Source organism: Lonchura striata, chromosome 4 (genome assembly GCF_046129695.1).
Source record: "Lonchura striata isolate bLonStr1 chromosome 4, bLonStr1.mat, whole genome shotgun sequence".
Classification (NCBI taxonomy): domain Eukaryota; kingdom Metazoa; phylum Chordata; class Aves; order Passeriformes; family Estrildidae; genus Lonchura; species Lonchura striata.
In genome coordinates this window covers 41,049,063-41,072,184 of record NC_134606.1, presented here as the reverse complement: position 1 = coordinate 41,072,184, position 23,122 = coordinate 41,049,063, and the positions used below count along the sequence as shown (strand labels likewise).

Below are 23,122 nucleotides of genomic sequence, written 5' to 3'. Positions count from 1 at the left end.
GAAAATCACAATATTCTGAGCCTACTGATAATGCTCATTTTGCAGCCTCAGATATCCTAAATATAGTAAACTCTTTGAAACTTTCTGCTCACGACCAGTGGGGACTTACATACTACATTTATGAGATGTGGGTTTAATTATTGGGGTTTTTACTGAGGAAGATAATGAGAAACGGAATTTTACTGAGCAGGTTATTTTGTGCGTTATTTTTCCAGGATTTATTCTTGATTACCGTGGAACTAAAGAACTTTTTAATATTGGGAAATGACTTTTTCATAGTTTTGGATTTGAAATAATTTTCTTCTGTTCTTTGTTGAGATGAAAGGAAGCCAATTATTATTGGAATCTTGGGTTCAGAAGTAAGTGGATATTTTATTTTTGTTGTATACCTACATCTGTGTCTATTGTGTTAGTTTCTACTCAGAGATGGCCAGCATCACAGGATGATTTGATGCTTTTTGAACTCCATAAAAAATCAATGTCCTTAACATGTTTTATTAAAATGCAATATAAAAATTTAGAAGCAAGTATCATATTAAGAAAAAACCTAAAACTTTGCCTTGAATGACTTGAATTTTATTTTGTTTAGTATTAGACAGCAATTTAAAATGGAAGGATGAGTGATATAAGTTCTAATATAATTCCATCTGCTATTCTGAACCCTATGTTTGGTTTTACCCTCTCATCTGTACAAGGATAATTAATACGTGTTTCTAATCACTCATTCCTTCTGTTCCAAAGGAATAAAAGAGGTAGCACTTAAATAGGTGTTGAGCTGCATGAAAGAAGTATTTTTGGTGATTAGAAATGGTAGAGAAAAAAGAATCTAATGACTAAAAAATGAACATTAGCAGATTGACATTTTCAAGTGTCTGAATGACACAAAGAACAAGAGAACTATTATACAAACTTGTTTCCTAGAACAGAAAATGGATTGAAGAAAATTGCTCAGAATGAATTGCTATCAAGTTGAGTTACAGGGGAAAATTAAAAGAGGCTTTACAGAGCAGTCACTGAATGAGGTAGCACATCAAGACTCCAGAGTAACCATTTATCTCAGGGTTAGTATGTTATAATGAGAGTTGGGTTATTTACTAATGAATAATATATATACATTTACCTAAGGGTGGTAAATGTAATTAAGCAAACTTTTTCCTTGAATCACCTTCTGAAGGCAATTTGCTAGATCCTGCAGAAAAACTGTTGGCAGAAAGGTCAGCTCTGTACATCAGAAGCAGCTCTGTTCCCTTGGGATTCTTTCCCCAGCTGTAGTGTTGATTCTCCGGACCTGCTCTGTACATCTTTTGCCAGAGTAGCTAGATGAGTGACCAAAATGAGAAATTTGGTCACCTATATATTGACAAAAGATAAATGTATTTCCAATAAAGTCTCTGTTGTGGTGTGATTTCCTATACTTGAAGATATGATTAAGCCACAAAGATAATTATTCCTTATTTCTAGTAGGAGTGTCAGTAGCCAGAGTGTGGCTGGAACAAGATCAAGCTGAGGTTGCTGCACTGATGTAATGGTATATCATGAACATTTGACCTCATTAACAGTGAAATTTAACTATTCCTCTATGTCTATTTTAAGTGCAGAAAAAAAAAATTAAATTTATTTTTATCCTTAGTATTCCAAAAATTATGTAATTAATATAGTCTCAAGTCATAGGAAGAACTACAAGGTTTTTGAAGCAGGTTCCAAACCCAGAGGAAGTTAGAAAAAGAGGGAAATCCAGCAGCTTTTTCAGTTAAATGAATAATAGACCCAGTTGCTGGCAGATTCTTTTCTATTTAATCAAGTGACTTCATTTCCTAATAGGAGACGTCTGGAAGTAGAGTCCCAGTGCTGCAGCAAGATCCCCCCTATATTAAAGATCAGTAAAATCCAGCAATATATTAATATACAAATGATAGGACACTGCTCCTCATACTAAAGAACATTATGACCTGAAGTCTAGGAGCTGGGACATTCAGTAGATGAATGTTTTGTAGTAGAAAATAAGGAGTTCCTTATTCAGTGGCATATGAAGAAATAATTACAGAAACTGTCATTTGTTTTACCAGGACAAATGTTTGTTGTTTGAAAATGTGTGTTCTGTAAAAGGCGTCCCGCAATTAAATGCTCCCCCACTCATGTTCAGGGATCAAAACCATGAAAAGGCTCTCCCCATGCAAACAACAACAATAGCTACCACATTGTGTGCATTTATTTTCAGATGAAAAACTCTCTTGTCTCTTTAGTTAATAACCTCTGCCAATTTGGCCTGATGGATTTACTGCACATCATTTACTGCTGCTGTCCAAATAATCTCTATTCATGCCAATAAAAGACAGTGTCAACAACTGTAAGAATAGCGCACTTGTTTTTTCACCACTCCAAGAAGAAGAGACATCCTGAGTTCAGAGGGATTCTGAAAGAAATAGTGTTAATGAATAGCCTTCCCAGCTGTATGCACTATGGCAAGTGAAAAACCTCCCCAAGTATTGCATAACCCAGCATCGACATCACTGTCTTCCCCAGCAGGCACCTTGCTTGGTCTTGTTAGCATCAGTGCAATTGCACAGGGTGCAGGTTAGCACAGAATTGGCTTCAATATCTCTACTGAAGCTGAAAGGTTTTATCCCCACAGACCAACTGATGTTGAAGAAACAAGATAATTTCCATCTATTTCAGCTCCAGTTCATCTAACCCGATGGGAGTAAGTAGTTACACAAACTTTGAGAAACCAGAGCAAGGAGAAAATTAACTGCTGTAACCCTTCACTGATGTTTTTATGCTCCAGACTAGAATAGTAACTCCCTTCCTGAAAAAAAAAAAAAGAAATGCTGTGTCCTTCACAAGGGCATTCCACATTTTCAGAGGAGACCAAATTTTCCTTCATGCTTTCCTCAGCCCTGGACCTCTTGCAACAGAATCTGATTTGGCAACATCCTCTGGTAGGCCACCCACACCATCTGGAGAAGAGACTTTCTGCAGAGTGAATGAAGCAGCTGCAAGAGCGTTTTTAGGGAGGGAGATGAGTAATGTGGCAATACAGGATTTACAGGCATTAGAGATGTTCTCCCAGTACCAGGGTGCTGATTTCACTCCCTATTGAACTGAGGCAACTCTGCTCATTACACAGACTGCTTTTTTGGGATCACTGGACTTTTCAACTACTGCCAGAGGCGTTATGCCACTATATTTCCATGGCTTTGTAACATCTGCAAAGTATTATTGTTTAAAACCTCCTTCACCATGGAGACCCCAATCAAGATAGAATCTCTGCTTAGTTGTATCATCTTGAACAACATTTATCTTGAACAACAAATATTGAAGGAAGCAGAGATGAGCTTTTTCCAAAATGATTATAGACACACTAATATTTTCCAATTAATAGGAGATTTAATTATTAAAAAAAGTATCCTGTTATTAACTGTTTCTTAGCTTTCATTATGAAGAAGCAAAAAGTACCATTTTGGTACTCATTAAAACATTATGAATTTCAAGCTTTTGATTTGCAGATCTTATGGCTGTAAATAGGAAATAATTTTCATTTCATAAATATTAGATTATTCCTGAGTCCTGAAGATAGCTAACTTCTTGTCATTGCTTTATTAATTTCATTCAGGAACAGTTTGGCCTTAGGAACAGTACTTTTCAATTATTTTCTATTATACTTTACAGCATGCATTTTCCTTTTTAATCCTTTTCTTTCTGATAGGAAAAATAAAACAAATAATCAACATGGCTACATACCTGCTTTCTATTGCAACCATATTGTTTTAAAATAAACCCTACATACATATATTTACAAACACCATTCGGTGTCATTTCACTCTAATCCACTCTGATCTCAAGACATCTATTGACAAGAACCTGGCTTACCCTTCCCTTCAGAGTCAGGTTGTAACACCTCTTGCTAACACTGTGTGATGGCCTCTGTACAAAAACATATAAATATGTCAAGCTGAAAGTAAGACAACATAAAAAATCCATATGTAGAGGTAGTTCTACCTGTTATTTTCCTCCTGGTTTGTGTATAAAGTATGTTTTTCTCAGATGCCCATTAAAAATGTATGTCTCATCTGCTGATTTTTTTTTTTTCATTCAAAAATATTCAGTTGAAAAAACAAATGCAAGTCTTTAGAAGAGAAAGTTATTCTTAGCAATATAGGACTATGAGAGATTATTTCTTAGTCATAATGAGCAAGAACACATGAATTAACAACGATGTATAACAATTATCTATACCAAATATTTTTTACTATTCTTCTTAAAACCTGTTTTGTATGAGTGATTCCTTCAGAGATAATTTGCACAAAACAATATCTTAGCATCATAGTCTTTTTGAATGTACTCTTGTAATGCACAAATTTTACTGGAGGAATGATGGTTTTGGGATTTAATGGTAAAATTTCATGAAAGCCGGGGGGAAGTATAAATAAAAACCTAAAGGTTTAGTGAAAATGATAGCTAAAATACATTTTCAGATACACAAGTTTGATCTTTTTTCAATGTATTAAAAATGATCTGAAATTCTTTTCTGGCAATTCTGACTTGCCTAATACCAAAAAATACAATGAAAACCTGATTTTCACACTTGTCTTTAAAATCCCTTACTTGAAAAAAAAAAAAAAAAAAAAAAAAAAAGAGAAAAAAAAAGAAAAAAAATAGGGCAAGGGGGACTTATATTGTCCCAAAGTATTGAGAAGTTTTTTCTGTGCTCAGAGTGAAATTCTTAGCTGATATATAAGGTTTGGTGTTTGGTATTTCTTTGAGGTTTTTTCTTGTTTTTTGATTAAATATGATCTCTGGTCAATATAACCCTTTACTATGAAGAGAGTGAACAAGAAAAATTAAAGTCATAAGTGCAAAAACAATATTTGGGAGACAAATAAATACAGTTAAATTCCTTTATTAGTCATGAATGAACAGCATTAAATCACTTGAAAATTTCACAGAATTAATTACATGCTGCCTTTGCATGGAAGTCTTTGATGACCTCCACCTTCATCATAATGTGCTTTTTTAGCAATCGAACTGTGCCCATATATTAAGAGAAAACTTAAATGCTGCACACTTGCAATAATTCAAGCTGGTTTTTTACGCTTCCTTTTTTATATTTCATTCCACAGGTATCACTGTAAAGCAACAGAGTCATTCATTCTTCATGTCCTATAAATCATGGTCTTTCCTCATTACACTGGCCATAACCCCCTGGTCCTGTTGAGTTATGTTGTTTACATGATGCTGACAGCAGGAACTTGCTTGAAATCAAGACACTTGTCTTTAATGGGGTTGAACTGTTTTTTGAAAGGAACCTATGGCTTTTTCAGAGATGTTTCCCTTTAAAGTAAGTTTTATTTCTAGAAAAAAGTTCAAAAATATTAGGGAAAGAGCCCTCTGTTACTTACTCTCTGACAGTATTAAAAAAAAAAAAAGACACACATTGATCTATCCTACTACAAAGATGCATAAATTATATATATTTAATATATATATTTAATATATATATTTAATATATATATTTAATAAATATTTTGTCTTTCTTTCATATGGCCACAAACGCTCACTGAACATCTGGCAATCAAGCAACTATAAAAACTTTGGGGAATTGAACACAAAATCCATTTAGTAATATGCTGGTGTCTAACTGGTATCAAGCTGGCAGATTTCTGCCTGTGATTGTGTATGCTTCTAGCTATAGCTTTCTGAATATAATTTAGGATGGGATTGTTTTCTCATTTTGTTTTTTTTTACCCTAGAGCAGTCCTAAATGCATTCAAAGTTTGAGCATACAGTTCTTCCTGATTTAATTAATGTTTCCTCCACAGCAGCTCATTTCCCTAATTTAATGTGACATGTGATTTGGTCCAAATAAAGTAGTTTTTTCATTTTCATGCATTCACCCAAGCCAGTCAAAGACAGTTGACAAACAAGTACTGATTGAGAACTAAGAATATTTTATAAATTTATGTAGAAGTAAATGATAACTTTTTTTACTAAATTGATGACTGTAGCACATACTCATGACTGTATTTTTATTTGTGTAAGGGTACCAATTCATAGGTAAATTCTTGATTTAAAGGGTAAGAAATTCACAAAATCAGATAATACCAAGCTGTGATATGATGTTGATAGGATACCAAACCATTTATATAATTTATTCATGTCAATAAAGGTGCATATCTAAATGTGCATATCTAATCCATTAACAGAAAGGGAAGGGAGAGAAGAAAAGGAAAAAAATTAGATTCTAAGTGAAAACTATTCCTGTCTTTCTGCTTCAGCCAAGTCTATTCAATCTTGTCAGAAGGACTATTTGCAGATCAGTATCTTCATACCATTGCTTCTCCTTACTGCAAAGTTGTTTTGCATGTTATCTGGACAAAATACAGGATGCTGTCCAAACAGGATGTAGAGAAGAGCAGAATGTGTTGGTTTGGTTCTCCAAAGAGGATGAACACTGAACAGAAAATCTTGGCCTTATTTGACAAGTTTTTGGGAGCAGAACTCATTTCTGAATGGGAAAATATCGAACACCCTCTTTTTTACATTTTTCAGAAGAAAAGCTAGCATCTTCACTCAGGAGTAGGATCATTTTAGTCTTATGTTTCCTAATTGGTCATTCCTCAAACTCACACCATAACTTGCCCAAGAGTTTCCGTATGTATTTGTTAGAAGATTAGGAGGCAAACTCATTTCTCAGTGTAAAAGAGTGATAAGAGATAAAGTGCTGAAGTATTGTCTTTCCTTTGACAGAGAATTGTGATATGTGAGTACTTTGGAAGGTCTGTTATGCATCTCACCCTAGCACAGGTAACAGCAGTTCAAGTTAGAAGTGCTCCTGCGTCCATTTTCTCATCGAAGTGAAACTTATACAATGGTTGCTCCTATTAATAGTATTGGATTCATACAAGTCTCCAAAAGCCCTGGTGTTCACCATACTGTGGAGAGACATAGATGGTTATCATCTGATTTTTTATACTCAATCAATGTGCAAAGCTGGTCACATGGTACTGAAGGTGCATTCGAAGTCTTAAGTATAGAAATCTTGAGTGTATGAAAGAGAAGGCTTTTCAAACCACATTGCTTTACTTGCAGAAACAGCTTGCCCCACAAAGACCTGCTTAAAATGCATATCAGCTTACATTTTGAGGCATTATAAGAGAGGATGAATTTAGTTAACTGCAATACTTCTATAAAATTCTTCTCCTACATAGATTCCAAACAGTTGGGGTTTTTGTTGGGTTTTTGCCCCTATTTATTCCATAGTAGACATTCAGCACTGGGGCAGAACTTCTAGTTTGACTCTCAGTATTTACTATACCTGATTATGCTTACTCTTATTGCTACCATGGTGACTATTCTCCATGTCCCCTGATGCATATTTTTCCTAGGTCAGCTTTTGCCTGGGACAAGATTCTCATAATAATAGCCCTAGGGTACCAGTTGTGATCATATCTCCCTAATAGTTTGTTGCCTTGCACGAGAATTAAGCAGAAAGCATGGGAATAGTCATCTGTGGAACTTGGTGTCTGGTGTAATATTTCATATCCTGTCTGTAGTTTAAATTGTACATTTACTTGTGGTTCAGACAGTATATCCAAAGCCCTGACTACTTTAATTTTTATCATGTCAATACTATATTATAGCAATGCTACTTGATTGCAACATAAAAAGCACATAAATAGTTCCTGACTGAACTGGCTACTATGAATTCCAAAGAGTTATCTTGAAACATTAGGTAACTTGAGGATCATTATTGAATCAAATATATACCAGCTTGAATATGCAGTTCTTTGTCACAGTGACAAAGGCAGCCAGCTAAAAAGCACAGATCACAGTTTCCTGCAAAATACATTTTTCTACTCAAAACCCAAACCCAGTAATGAGTTTGGGTGTTTGTGCTGTCATGGGCACATATATGGAGACAGACATTAGGAGTCTAGGATCCTTATTTATATCAGCATCCACTTTGAACTTGACTGTATGGATCCTTTGAGGTCCAGAGGACTTTTATCAATACAGACAAGGGCAGAGTTAGCTATCTACTACAGTCAAATACTCTGCTTCAAGTAATATTAATCTTAATTTTTCCCTTGCCAGCACTAGCATTTGCAGGAAGCCCCAGTTTGGGCATTCAAAGAGACAACCGATTCCCTCATCATGTGTTAATCACATCCTGTATGCAAGGGCATCCTTGTAAAACATTCTATCCTCTGTTTTTATTGTGTACTTTAAAAATTAATCATGTCTTAGGAAATGTTATATATAGTTCATGAACACCTGTGTGATGGGTGATTAAAACCTTCTTCAATAGTCTCAAAAAAAAGTCAGGAGCATGGTTTGAATTCTATCCCACTTTATTGTTTTCACTTAGTATGCCCAGGATGGCTATCACTGTGATGCTTTTGTTTCTGTCAGTATGACTATGATGGTGTAATAAGCAGATGCTCTTTATTACATACTAAATTATATGATATTTCACAGAATCACAGAATATGCTTTGTTGGAAGGGACCCACAAGGAGTCCAGCTCCTTGCCCTGCACAGGACAGCCTCAAGAATCACACCATGAGCCTGAGAGCATTGTCCAAATGCTTCTTGAGCTCTGTCAGGCTGGTGCTGTGACCACTTTCCTGGGGAGCTGTTCCAGTGCCTGATCACCCTCTGGGTGAGGAACGTTTTCCTGATATCCAACCTAAACCTCCCCCTGATCCTTCAGATCATTCCCTCAGGTCTTGTCCCTGGTTGCCAGAGAGAAGGGATCAGTGTCTGTCTTTCTTCTTCCCCTCACAGGAAGCTGTAACTGCAGTGAGGTCTTCCCACACTCCCTTCCAGGTTGAACAGATTGAGTGACCCCAGTCACTACTCACACGGCTTTCCCTCAAGGCCCTTCACCATCTTCATTGCTCTGCTTTGGACACTCTCTAATAATTCAATGTTTTCTTACATTGCATCACCAAAACTGCCCCAGCACTTGATTGTGCCCCAGTGCAGAGCAGAGTGAAACAATCCCCTCCCTGGCCCAGCTGGTGATGGTGGGCTTGATGCACCCCAGGACAGGGCCGGTCCTCCTGGCTGCCAGGGAACAAAGACTCAAGTTCAACTTGACATTGACCAGGTGCCTTTCCATGGTGCTGCTCTCCCTCTCATTCCCCAGCCTGTCCATACATCCAGGGTTGCCCTGTTTCAGGTCCAGAATCCAGCACTTGCCTTGTTGAACATCTAATGGTTGGTGATTGCCCTGCTCTCTAATTTATTCAGGTTTCTCTGCAAGGCCTCTCTTCAAGCAAGTCAACAGCTCCTCCCAGTTTTGTGTAATTGAAAAAAACTTAGTAATCCCATCCAGCCTAGTGTCCAAGTCACTTCTGAAGACATTGAAGTCCAGCCCCCTACAATGGGCTCCTGTGGAACTGCAGCAGTGACAGGTCACCAGTCTGATGTCACCCCACTCACCATAACCCTTCCTGCCTGATGCATGAGCCAGTTGCTCACCCATCATGTAGCACAGTCATCCAGCTGAGTGCTGGACATTTTTTCCAGAAGGATACTCTGAGAGATGGCATCAAAACCTTTACTGAAATCCAAAATGAAACAAAAATCCAGTACCTGGAAATTTAAGCTAGATCAAATCAAGCTAGAAATCAAGAGAGGAGTTCTGACTTTGAAGCTAATTGACTTTGGAGCCACTTGTGAAACAGTGCAACAGGTTCTACAGAATTGTTGATACTCTAAGACTGGGTTGTAATTGTTATTAAATTTTAATTAAACACGATTTTCTTAAAGAAAACTCCAAGGTCTGATGTTAGGCACAATATCTAGCAATTCTTTCTGGCTCCAGACTTCTGAAATACATGTTGTAAAATAAGGTTTATTTTCAAATCTATTCACACAGCAGTATTTGTTTGTTCTTTCTTGCTGTTACTTTTCTGTGCTTTCAGAAAATTCCTAGGAGACATTCTAATACCATTTTAGTCACAAAGCAATTTCCCTCCTGGTGGAAGAAAATTTCTTTCTTCTCTGAAAAACAATAGAAACACAAAGGAAAGGAAACCATTCTCTCATACTTATATTTATCTTTTCTTTTCCTTGTATTGTTTTGTTAACCAGATCACAAAGCTTCAAGCCACTCCATACAGCTTTCATGGAGTATTACGGAGATGGAAACTAAAACAATGAAAATACAGCCATATGCCTGAAAAGAGAGGACAAAATTCTGCTCTCACTTTACACCAAGACAAACCAGAGCTACTACTTCAGAATACATAGATTTTCCATATATTTCCTTCCAAAGCCTGAAGGCAGGGTATAGACCATCATAAATAACAATAAAAAAGTTTTTAGACATAGTCTTCAGGAATTATTTCACATATGTTCTTATTCCATAAAGCATCTTCCTCCTCCTAACCTTCCCAAAGTAAACACTCATAGATTTACAGAATCCTGGAACTCTGTTGTGCCATGCAGATGCTTTTGTCTTAAATTGCAGTGACAGGTAACTCTAAATGTCTGAAGAAACCCATCTCTTTTCAGTGGCACTTACAGCTTTCATCATAATTTCTTTTGTTCTGCTGGCATTTATTTCTTTATCAAGAACTGCAAACAATTCTGGAGGAAATGTTTTGCAGACTTTGGAAACCTGTTCCAAACAGCAGGTTGCTGTGTTTCCTACATTACACACAACTGAAGTGATGGTAGATTTCCAGATTGTCAATTTTTAATGACTTCTGTGCTCAGATTCATCTATTCTGAAAGTTCAAACGACCAAGTAAGGCTGGAAGGTGAAATAAACACAATGCACTGTAACTATAGGTCAATAGTCATCTGCATCACAGGACCTGTGAAGGTTTCACTGTATTCTCTGATTGATTTATGTAGCCTTTCTCCACTATTTAATCAAATGTTGTAGTAGAGGAAATATGTATTAGTTGCTGCAAGCCAATATCAATTTCTTACAAATTTTATTTTTTACTCTTTTTTATTTATCCCATAGCTGTAGGCAGAATTCAAATTATTGTTATTAGATTATGATATTTCTCTCTCAATAACCATATGCAGATGACAGTACACAGTCTACAATATAGTATAGCATTTCAAATTCAATCATTCAATTCAATCTTTCAATTTTTCAAGGCAGCTGCTTCTGAATGTTCTGTTTCCTTAAATCTCATGACAGACTGACACAGAGAGGCTGCAGATCAGGGTGCAGAAGTTACAGTTTCTTTTTCAGCATAGCTATTAATCCAACTTTCTGCTGAACATTTGTGCTTTGTACAACTCACTACAGTAGTGATAACCAAATAACTGGACTTCTAAGAGCAGTGGGTTTTTTTCCATTTGTATATTCTTTGAAAAATAAAATAAAAATAAATAAACTTTCCCTTTTATGTGGGGTTTGACATTTCTGGGTTTGATTTTAGGATTCTGAAGAGTTTTTTGCAATTCTTCCTGCATGCTCAATCCATTGTCATCATGAAAGAAACTGTGGATATTCCATCCTCTGCCACCAGACCTCCATCTGTAACTTAGGATTTCTTATGACATCTGAAGTGGGTTTAGCCATACAAACTTCTCAGACACATCTGTTGAATTGTTCCTATGTGATGAGAGAGATCCACAATATCCCTGAAAGAAGACTCAGTTGAACAGCGCAGTATCAATAATCCGCCTTTATTAAAGTCGTCCAAAAATTCTCTTTGGACTTCTATCTGTCAGAAAAATAGCATCACATCAGAAGCCTTGCATAGCAGTTGCCTAAAATTAGCTTGGGAGGGAGAGGAGTGGAGAGGGGAAAGCAAATAAAAACCCAACCAATTGAGAACTGATTTTAATAAAGAGCTTGATATATGATGAAAACACTACTCTGAGGATTAAAGAAGATAGGAGTGTTGTGTGGGAATAGAAAATTTTTATTTTGCCATTGGTTCTGTAGTGAGCTGTGAAGTCTGGGGTGTGGTTTGACTTGTATGCCAAGCTAAAGCAGGAAGGAACCCAAATGTAGCCTTTTCTGGTACTACTCTGATATGACAATTATTTGGAACCTGCAGACACTGGAAGATGTGGGGTAACAGACACAACACTGGATTTTTACAACAAGGGTATTAAGTGGGCAGCGCATCTTCCTTGTCATTGGCTCCCAGGATGGTCATTATATTATATTGCATGAGGTGTATTATATGGTATGAGATACCCATCCACCCAGGTTAAGGGAACAAAAATTTCTGTCAAGGCCACCCTAGCTCTATCCTTTTCATTTATTCATAACAAAAGAAGGTATTGCCTTCTTCTTCCTGCATAACAAGTGCAGTTATCTTAGTCAACATCCTCTCCTCAGTGATAAATATTAGCTATGAACCTGAGAACACTGGGTTTGAGAAAGGTGCTTGGCAAGACAAAATATCTCAAAATTCTTACTAACACAGACCATACTAGAGAAAGTAGGGTGGCTGCCTGTTCTCAAGAGTCCTACACTTAGTCTTGCATCCATACAGTAAAAATTTTTTTGTCTCTGAATGGGTTACTATATTATGACCCACCTCTCACTCCAGCTATGTTCTGTGTCATTCTTTTATCTGCATGCATGAATTGATTTTCACTGCATGCTTTATAGAGGTTTTAATCCACTTGTTGTTATAAAGGACATCAGAAAAGAAAAAACATTAATCTATTACATAAAATGTTTCCTGCCTATGCTCCATTCTTCCAGATATTTTTCATTTGTCTCCAGGAAAAAAATAGCAACCATTGCAGATTAGCAAAAAAAGTGATGAGTCACAAAAATGCTCCTGTTGCTCATTCTGCTCTTGAGAGGGAAAGTGAAAAGCTCTTTGAAATATTTCTTCAATGAAAGATTCAACAGAAAATACCACTGAAATGAAAATGTGTACCAAAATCAAACTACAAGGCCTAAGAGAAAAAAAAATTGTGTAAAAGTATCAGAGCTTCAGTGGTTTTTGTGGATGTTGGATCATTTTGTTTTACAACATACTTTATTGAATATATGATACTTTTAAATTTTTAGAGCAATGCTAATTTTTGCTTTGTTTATTCCTCTTTCATAAATCTTTTGTGGTTTTGTAACTTTTCTCTGCCACGTAGCAGAATTTTAATTTCTAAATGTGTTTCCTTTCGTGCATAAGTAATATCCATCTTTTATACTTTAGAGACTTCACAGAATAGAGTATATTACAGAATGAGTTTTATGAAAGTAAATGTAGTGTTTGAATGCCATTGGTATCTGATAGTTGATATTCTTCTATGTCCTGTGACACTTCATTAAGGAGAAGTATAGGAGGTGAATTATAACAGCAATCCCAATGTCTGCTAAAACTCAGTTAAGACCTGAGAGATCTATACTTTCTAGGGACTTTTCTTCTATGTCATGTGTTGAAGTATTGGTGCATTTTCAAATCCTCTTAATTCTCTTCCTGATAAAACACCAGACAGAATGAAAAATAAACTCAGGCTTCACAGCTGCATTTTAAAATGTGTAAATTATGGGTTATTGCCTTCTCTATTAATGAATGTCATTAATAAGACTTTCAGCAAACAGCATAGTATGAGTCTTCCTTTTACTCTGCAACATTTTAACAGTTGGTAGGGACCTTAGGCTACCAAGAAGTCTTCACTGCCATTCAGTAAATAGTTAAATCTTTGCAAAGCATATACAAATTAGTACTTATCCCTCTACTACTTAGAGCTGTTCTGTTTATGCCATACATATAAACAGGCAAGTTTTCTGACTAGTATGACTGAGTATGCTTCCTTCATAAAACTAACTATAAGTATGATATAATCTGAAGGAAACAGAATGTGGATGCCCTGGCAGGTAAACTTCATCAAGCACTGTGTCTTGCTTGTCTTGTCACTTTTTTAGAGGCTGAGCTTCTCATTTACCCATCAGTTGCTTCTGGGCAGCAACTTTTCTGTTTAGAAAAAATTCACTGTGCTTTGAAGAGAAAATAATTAATTCCATTAGCATTGTCTTCCCATTCATTTCAGATGATGTTGCAGAAATAGTCAGTTTTCAGAAGAAACAGTTATTAAAGTAACATTTTAAAAGTCCAATAAAATGCAACATGATCTAAGCTAATTTAGCAAGTGTTTTCCCTTGCATTTGAAAAACAGAAAGTAACTGGGTTAATTAAGAGAAAAGATTTTATTCCTTGCATATGGAGGTCATAAAGGGATAACTGTAGCTAGTTTGTTTTAAAAGTGACTGTGTTTGCAGCCATCTTAATTGCACAACAAATTGTGTGATGCCCTAGAAGTTCGTGATTAACTTTCTCTCAAACAAGGAAAGGATCTCTTTCAATGTTGCCTGGAGTGATCCTATGCTCTCTAGCAGCATTGAGTTGACCAGCTGTGACAATCTGAGGATTGGGACATGCTGAAGTCATTTGTAGCTTGCTTACCTTGCAGACGGAGGAGCAACCTCATGGCTCAGCACCTGGCAATTTCAGTTCTCAAAGAGCCACTTGCAGATTCTGTGTCCCAGTATTGGCTCCCAAACTTTTGTCAATGAGACAGTACTCTGTGCCAGCTCTGTGGTACACTTTCTTCTGCTGCATTTCCCAATGTGGTCCTTCCACAGGCTGCTTCTGCCTGGCTCACCGCTGACCCGACTGAACCTCTTGATGAGGTCTTTCCCCAAGAACTCAGTTTACATCAGAACCTTCAGAATACATCCCTGAATCTAACAAGACTTTGCACTCACTGTTCCTCTTTATTTTGTCCCAGAAGTTCTTCAGAACATTTATTTCCTTCTGTAAATAGTTGGGGCTTTTTTCCTAAATTCAATGCCTGTATAAAGCTTCCTCCAATTTCTATTGTGTTGCAAATGTTGCTCATTCTTTGAGCTACAGTCACTCTCCTATTGCTTGTTGTTATACATTTTTGTTGTGGGTTTTTTGGCCCATTTTACTTTCCTCTCTTTTTCAAATCCAAACTGCATCATAAAAGAGCTAACAACTTAATTCTCTGTGTTCAAGCTTGGTAACATATAAAACTGAAATAACAAAGAGACATTGACTTCTGTCAATGTGCATAATAAAGCATCATCCAGAGAGATTGAATATGTAACAAAACAAAGCTGATATTCACTGAAACATGAAGCTGTTGTTACAGTCAGCATTATAGCCCTGTATTAAGAAAAAATACTGTAAATTTACACTTATAAGAGATGGAATTAGAGATTGAGGAAATGCAGTTTGTGTTTTATCAGGACGCAAATCTTTCAGTTACTGTATGACTGAGGCACCCTACATACTTTGTTCCTCTAGTCAACCAAACCATTCACAACATGGTGAGTTTATGTTGTACTGACCTGTACCTAGGAAGGTTGCTTGAGGAAAAACCAGGGTCATATGTGATTTGAAACACGTATTTCTCTCAAACCTTGAAGATGAAAATCTGGGACATGGCTATTTGTTCTGTTCTGGTACAAATCCTGCACTCCATCCTCCCTGCTCAAACCATTTCATTCCCAGCTTGTATCAGTTCAAAACAACTTGAACTTTTTGCCTCTGTTGGACCTTAGTTTTTTATAAAATGTTTGCCTTTTAAACAGCCACTTTGCCACTTACAAACTGAATGTTGCTGCATTTTTGTTCGGACAATGATGTGTTGTTGGTCCTGAAGAGAAAAGCAGCTCACATCCATGATTGTTAATAAGACTGACAGCTCGCAAATACTAAACAGAAAAATCTTCTGCTCTGGAAGCTTGTGGTCTAGCAGTTATATATAATATTGTGATGAAGATGACAGGGGTTGCAAGATCATGTCTGTTTATTTACAACTAAGAAGCTTAAACCCAAACATTGTTTACAGTGATGCACAAACTTAGGAAATTCATTTTGTTTCTCATCAGTTGTGTTTGTTCTGTAAATTGTTTTTGAAGATCCTGTCACAGAATCTGACTTTTGCAATTGATTGTGTAGTGGTGTAAGGTATTTCTGTCTTTCCCTAATTTAAAGATTTCTTTAGCTAAAATTAAAAAAAAAAAAAAAAAGAAATTCAAGTACATATCTTCAGCCACTTCTCATTTAGTTTGTGGTTTCTGTAGCCTTCCACACTCTCTGAAGACACAAGTGTTACAAATTACCTTTTTGGGATTTGAATATGTTAGCACAAATGAAAACTTAGGGCATTATAGTGTGTAGCTGGATAAACACAAAATAACATTTCTTTCTAGTAGTTTATGACAGTAATTTATTATTTGTAGTAGTCTTGAACTCTTTTCCAAATACAGGAGAAAAAAGTTCCCACAACAAAATTAGTTTCAGCTTCTTGATAGTATAGGAAAATTATGGCTAAAATGGTGATTTTATGACAGCCATATAGCTTCAATTTTAGCTATTTCTTTTATGTTTTCACGTGTTTTTCATATGAACTAACAAGCTCCAAAGAAACTAAATGCAGAGCTTACTAAAAGACATACATTCGGAATTTATTCCAAAATCTTGTCTGAAAGTCTATTTTTGAACTTTAAGGCATGCCTTGAGCCTCTATGCAGTGTTTTTTTCTCAAATATGAGAAATTAAAGGGATTGTCTTTCACCTTCTTCCTGTAAAATCTTATCAGTTAATTAAATAATACTTAATACTTTGTGAATTTTTAAATCCTTTTCGAATTACTACACTAATTTCACAATAGACATAGGTCTTTATTGATATCAAATATGTTTTGACTAAATGCAGGCTTAGTAAGAAAATAAATTTGGGGCTTTATCTCTAAATTATTGATATGGGAACAAAAGCCCCTGATTCCTCATCTTACCAAATACATAATAATGAACATATAGAATTAATATATTGCCATTTCTCACTCAAGTGAGGGAGTTTTGGAAAAGTAAAAAAAAAAAAGCAAAGCTGGATATTTGATGCCTGATTGAATACACAGTGTTAAGAACTCAGGCCAAATTTCCAGAGGACTGGAAAATAAACACTTGCAAACCATCTGCATTCAAAAAACTGGGAAGTCAGGGTCCTGCAATACGTGCATTTAGCTGTGTTGGGAGTACACTGAGGGGAGACCCAGCTGGAAACAGAGGTGGCCATCAAATCTCATGTTCAGATCTCCTATACATAGCCTTCAGCTATGCTGGCATGTAACTTGTTATCATAGTGGCACTTTCTTAAAAGAAACTTAGTACAAGATCAGGAAAATATAATCAATTGCTGTTGCTTTAGGTGGTAAGTAAATGTTAAAGGACAAAAAGGATTTTATATGTCCTCATCCTAGGTATTCATGTGTGGAGTGTGAAGCTGATGTGATTTAAACTAAACTCTTGAAAACAGCTTTATTTATAGTATTATTGATCTGGAAAAGAGGTAAAATTTATTTATGATAAAAAATGATAAAATGATAAATGATAAAATTTATTTATGATAAAAATCATAAATAAAGCATTTGACGTGAAAATACAACCTTAAAACTAAAAAGTTTTATAAAAACTTTTATTGAATAAGTTACTCAAGACATCTTAAAGGAGATGCATGTGAAAGAATAGAGTGGCAAAACACAAGTGAAGGGAAAAAATAGATTAAACTATGAATGTAGAAAAAGTTTACATTAGGAGAAGTTAATAAACTGGCAATTGTCCAAACCTGAAAAGTACCAATAATCTTCTTTCCTTTAGAAATCATAAGCAATCATCTATTTTACTAAATAACATGTTAATGTGCAAGGAGGAGGCAATACATTTAGGATTTATATACTAGGACAATTTAAGTTTATAAAATGAGACAGAATGTTCACCAAGGTCAAAAGTGTAAATATTATGTTTGTTCCTTATCACAGGGAAATAAATCTCTTGAATACTAAAAATTATTGTGCATTTCCTTCAGAGACAGACTAACACCAAAAAGGTTTGGTTCATTTTATTTCAGTAGAGGCAATATTCTTTTGTTTATTTATTTAAACTTTCAATTACTAAATTACCTGCTTTCTCTAACACAGGAGATTGTAACATACAAATCTCATCAAGACTGAAATTCGATAAACATAGTATTGCTTTTTCTTCCAAGAACAAAATAGAAAATCAAGTTAAGAAAAAAGTCAGAGAAGTAAAAAAATTCTGCATAAACCATAGGTTTCAGTAAAGAAGGCTTATATATAAATGTGTTTTTATGCATGCCTCATCCAATATACAAAGATATATTTTCCATGGAGATAAAAATGAGGAAAGGTATCCTCAGAGAAATATCAGCAAAATAAACTGTTCAGGGAGCTTTTTCTATCATGCCTATTTGTCTCAGGGTTTTTGGAAGCTGCTCTGTTAGATGAAATTCTTTCCACTCAGTTTGCTCTGCAAGGATGCTTTATTGGAGGTGAAGTGGCCTTTGCTGAGGGATAGGCCCTTCGAGGGTCAAGCAGCTGTATAATTAAATTCATTTCATCCCCATATTCCTCCTCCCACAGATAGCATTACCTTGGCATATTACGTGGATATTAGGGATATTTCAGCAAGGTCCTTCCAGTGCTCCCTCTGAGGCAGCAGCTGAAGTGTGTGCAGCACATGCAGCCCATGGCTGCACCACATGGCCCAGGTTTTAGGGACCTGCCTGCCTCACATAATTCCTTTCCAGAGCCTTAGAGCCCAAGGATGGAATGTTGTGTGAAGGGTGAAAATCACTGCTCTTATCTCTGATGGCCTTCAGGTTACCCAGACTCTTCCTTTGAGGTGTACTGGGTCACCCACAAGTGGCTTGCAGGCATTAAAAGTGAAGGCTTTACGTGGGACAGGAGCTGAGCACAACCACACGATGAGGGTGAGGAGGAAGGCTGAGCCAGAAGGGTCTGTGCCTTATTTGTAGCAAAAGTCCATTTTGTCCAGGTTTTCTTGATCAATACTCACATCTGTAAGAAATAACACTCTGAGCTAGAGCAACTTCAGGATATACATGGGTACATGTGCTTGCAGTAGCTACTGAGGAAAAGGTACAGGTTCTCCTGAATCATCTGCTGGTCACCCAAGCACATTGAGATTGGGTGATATGACCTCAAGTTTTAACGCTAATCTGCTGTGCAGGCTCTAGTCAAGTGGAAAGCCCAGAATCAGTATTTGCCTGGAAAAGCTGAATCAGAGGCCCAGGCAGTGGAGTTCACTATGTAAGATGATTCCCATGCTGAGCTACTCAAAGCAGAAAATCATCATCTGTAGCATGTTTCTTTCCTATTGCAGTGATTACATGTGAAACCTTTGGTGCATGTGTGTCGCGCTGACATTTTTTCTATTATTTTTTTACTTGTACACCAAACTCACCCAAAGTTTGTTAACTTATATTGATTGCTTCTATTAAAGAACTTTGAGCAGTTTAAAGATTAAAAAATGTCAACTTCCTTAAATTTTATGGTCCCACATGATTTCTGACAATATGTTATTTGAAGTGGAAGTTTTGTCTCAATGAGAATGGTTAGAACATACCCTCTAACTGTTCTGGGGTAGCCATGATAAAATAATTCAAAATTCAAAGGACTGTATCTATGTAATGATCTTACCATTTAAGAATAAGAAAAAGACTTTAGATGCTTTTAATATAAAAGGTCATATGCTGTTAAAATACAAGTTTGCTGCACCTCATATAGGTCAGGCTAGACAGTGACAAACACAGGTTTATACTGAATCAAAATTTCTGTCTTATTTTCTCTGAAATCCTCCAGAAACAAACTAGTTATTAAGAGAAATTTAGCTACTCATGTTGCAGTGCAAGCAGTTATGGTTAGAATGTGTGAGAACCCTGAGCTTTAACTGCAATTTTACTGCCTGACACAAGAGTCTTAGTCTCTTGCTCTTCCATCCTGTAAGGTGGAAGTGGTATTCAACCCACATTTACTCTCTGTAAGTGTTATGATAGAAACTAAAAATATGTGAGGTGTTTGCTAATTTTATTACTACTTAAGTACTGTTATGCATTATTACCATATGATTCATTAATCCTCTAATAGATAACTTGCTTCCCACTTGCACACTCTGTAACCTACCTCCAGGATATATCATGGCCAGATGGAAATTAATTTTTAAAGCTTTATCTTGGGTGCTAAACCAAATTATTTATTGCAGATGTATTGTGTGAGTCACTAACTCTCCTGGAAACCTTTCTAGTTCAGCTGGGGCTCTGAAATAAAATTTCATTCATGTCACTGAATCAGATGAATAAAACTCCAACTCAAAACTAAATGAAATTAAATTCTCAAAACCCTTCTTATTTTACTTTAAACAACCATAACTTTACTTTAAAAGCATTTCAACTACCCAGCATACAAAGACAATCACTTATGACTAATCTTTTTGCAAAGACCCTTATCAAGCTCAAAGACCCTTACCAAAAATGTGAAGAGATAGTTATAGATGCTGTCTCTCAGGGACATAAAGATAAATTTTAAAAAGTAAGACCTTGAGAGTTCAAATGTTTTATCACATTTTTACTACAATTTCTTGATGTACTTATTAAGAAGGATGCAATAGCATGGAACTGTAATATGAATAGTATAGGTGTGACAAAGCCACTCAGCTGAGTATCAGCTTCATATATACATTAAAAACTGTGTTGATCACAATCTATTTCAAGTTATTTTCCCATTTGACTTTTATACTTTGATGCATTTGTCACATTTTTCTGCTGTCTGTCCAACTCACAGGTCACTTCTGTGAAGTGCTGAAGACACTGAATGGTCAGTGCAGTCAGTAGAAGCAGGGCATGTGTTTGTCCTGCAGGACCAAGTCTTGCAGTATTAATGCCACAATTATCTGATTATAAAATGAATAACTATCCATACAGATCAGCCCTCGAAAAAACTTGCCCTTAGCTTCTGCACACTCTTGAGACACAGTCCTATATGGTTGCCAGGTGCAAAAGTTGTTGTCTTGTTCGGGAAACTCCTCCAAACTTTAACCTGATGAACAAAAATATCATGATGTTTGTCCTGACATCATTAATTAGGACAAATATATATCCAGGCTAACATAATATGGGACCCTCCTTACCAAGCATACTCAGCATATCTTTAAACTTTGTTCTGTTCTATTATTTTCTTCCTTCCTGGATTAAATGATGCATAAAACCCAGAAACATACCCTTTGAAAGTTCTGTTGAGAAGTCAGCAGAAGAAAGCAGAAACCCTGATGGTTGATTTCATCAGAATGTGCTTAATATTTAACTCCTGATCTAAAATACATACAGGTGTGAAGTATTTTGTGGAAGAAAAATGATGTGTAAATGTGAAATACAACTGTTCCTCTTACCATTGAGATGATCAAGGCTCCAGGCTAGTGAAACATTTTAAAAATAAGTAACGTAACACTGTGGCTAACAGTTCCACTGAAAAAATGCAAATCTCAGGAAAAAAAAAAGCTTGTTGTTGGTGCAGGCTGGCATGAAATTGTTCCTTTTCACTGATGAAAGCATTTGCATCTCAGTGCATACTAACTATTTTCTTTTCCAATGCCCTCTAGTGCTAATTGAAGATTTTATTGCTAACTGAATATGCAGGAAATGCCTACCAGGAACACAGAGCTCCTGAAAGAAATGTTTCTTGCTAACTTGTTACTTAGTGCAAGCACTTGGGCTTCATTAATAAGCACATGTCCTCCTCAAGTTAGCTGAAATTAATGCTGCTTAGGTTTAAAGATGACTCAGAAAGAGTGGGTGTAATTCCACATGTTCAGATCAAAAACATATTGATGGAGCAAAATTGTGTGCTGTAGATACAAATCCATAGGAAAGATTTTGAGAACACATGAAAATTAATATCATCCACACCAAACTTTCTTTGCCAACTTATTATTATCTTTCCTGGCAATCTTAATTTCTAATTGTCTTATTATGGCTAAACAAAACAAACAAACAAACAAACAAAACAAAAAACCCATATGTATTGCAATCACTTATATTAGTGCAGCAAGATAGCCATCACTTTAGGATAAGAAAACAATGCATCTAACATATACAACATTTGTAGATTGGCAGTACAGATTTTACTTCTTTAATAGTTGCTACTCAAACAAGTGACATCTAAAAAACCAAATTAATTCATTTTCATATTAGACTTAAAATCATGTGTTCACCTATCAACCAGAACAAACTCATCGGACCATTTATTTTAAAGCCAAATATACAACACAGTTAGGGAACTAACAAAATATGGAACTAATTTTATTTTTTAAGTTAAAAAATAAATATTCAAATTAGAAATGTCTGTTTAGGCCTGCAGTTTCAAAATATATCTGAAATGTGAAGAGTGACTCAAAAGCAGGAAATACATCTATGAGGAAAGTTCTGTAAAATCTAGATGTATTTTTCTTATTTCAATAAGAACAGGGGTGTATGAAGGCATGGAGATTTTTTTCATAACTGCTGCTGACAACTGTGGCAGCAGACTGAAGAAAAAAGAGGGATTAAATAGCACTTTCCATTTTATATAATACTTCCAAGTTTTGAAAATAAATGCAGTTATTAATAAATCCTCACAGCCTTGTTCTTGTAAGTAGTGTTATCCTAACCCTAACCCCTAACCCTAACCCTACCCCTAATATTTATTTTTATTTGTAAAAATTTCCCCAGGCAGGGCTGTGTTCCTAAGACATTTCAGATTTCAACTCTCCAGCTTTGGCCTGTTTTCCTATATATATCCTGTTAGTTTTGCTGTTGTCTGTCACCTTGTGTGTAAGCCAAACTGAACATAGCAAAGGTCTAAATAAATGCTTGGCTCTGGGCTTTGAAGGGAGGAGGAGACAGGTGGTGTTGTGCAGGAATAAGGAAAGAGGCTGGTTTCAACTGGCTTATTCTTTTGTGGAGAGACCAGAGTAGCTTTGGGAAGTGCTTCCCTAAGTAAAAATGTCATATTTTCAGCAAAACCTACTATGTATTTGAACCAAATAGGACCAGATCTCTTGTACACAGAGCTGCAGCTAAATAGGATGGCTGGAGGTGAAAATTAAATAAGAGGAGATGTCATCTTGTGAAAATAAGCTTACAATGAGCAAAAGTGTAATTTGAATAGTATGGAAACTTCTTCAAACCTATGAACAGGAAACTATAAGACTTTTTTCTGTCAGTAAATCATCTTTATGAGAATAAGAAGCATGGACATTCTGGTAGAACAGTTGACTATTTAAAACTGCAATCGAAAAT

At 35.9% G+C, this 23,122-nt stretch overlaps 1 long non-coding RNA gene across 1 annotated transcript in view; it reads left to right on the top strand.

The window, feature by feature from the left end:
* The first annotated feature begins 29 nt into the window (after window positions 1–29).
* Window positions 30–23,122, top strand: part of LOC110475431 (uncharacterized) — a 59,551-nt gene continuing 36,458 nt past the window's right edge. The window contains exon 1 of the long non-coding RNA XR_002466272.3: window positions 30–359. This is a non-coding gene — a long non-coding RNA (uncharacterized LOC110475431). The remainder of the gene's footprint in view (window positions 360–23,122) is intronic.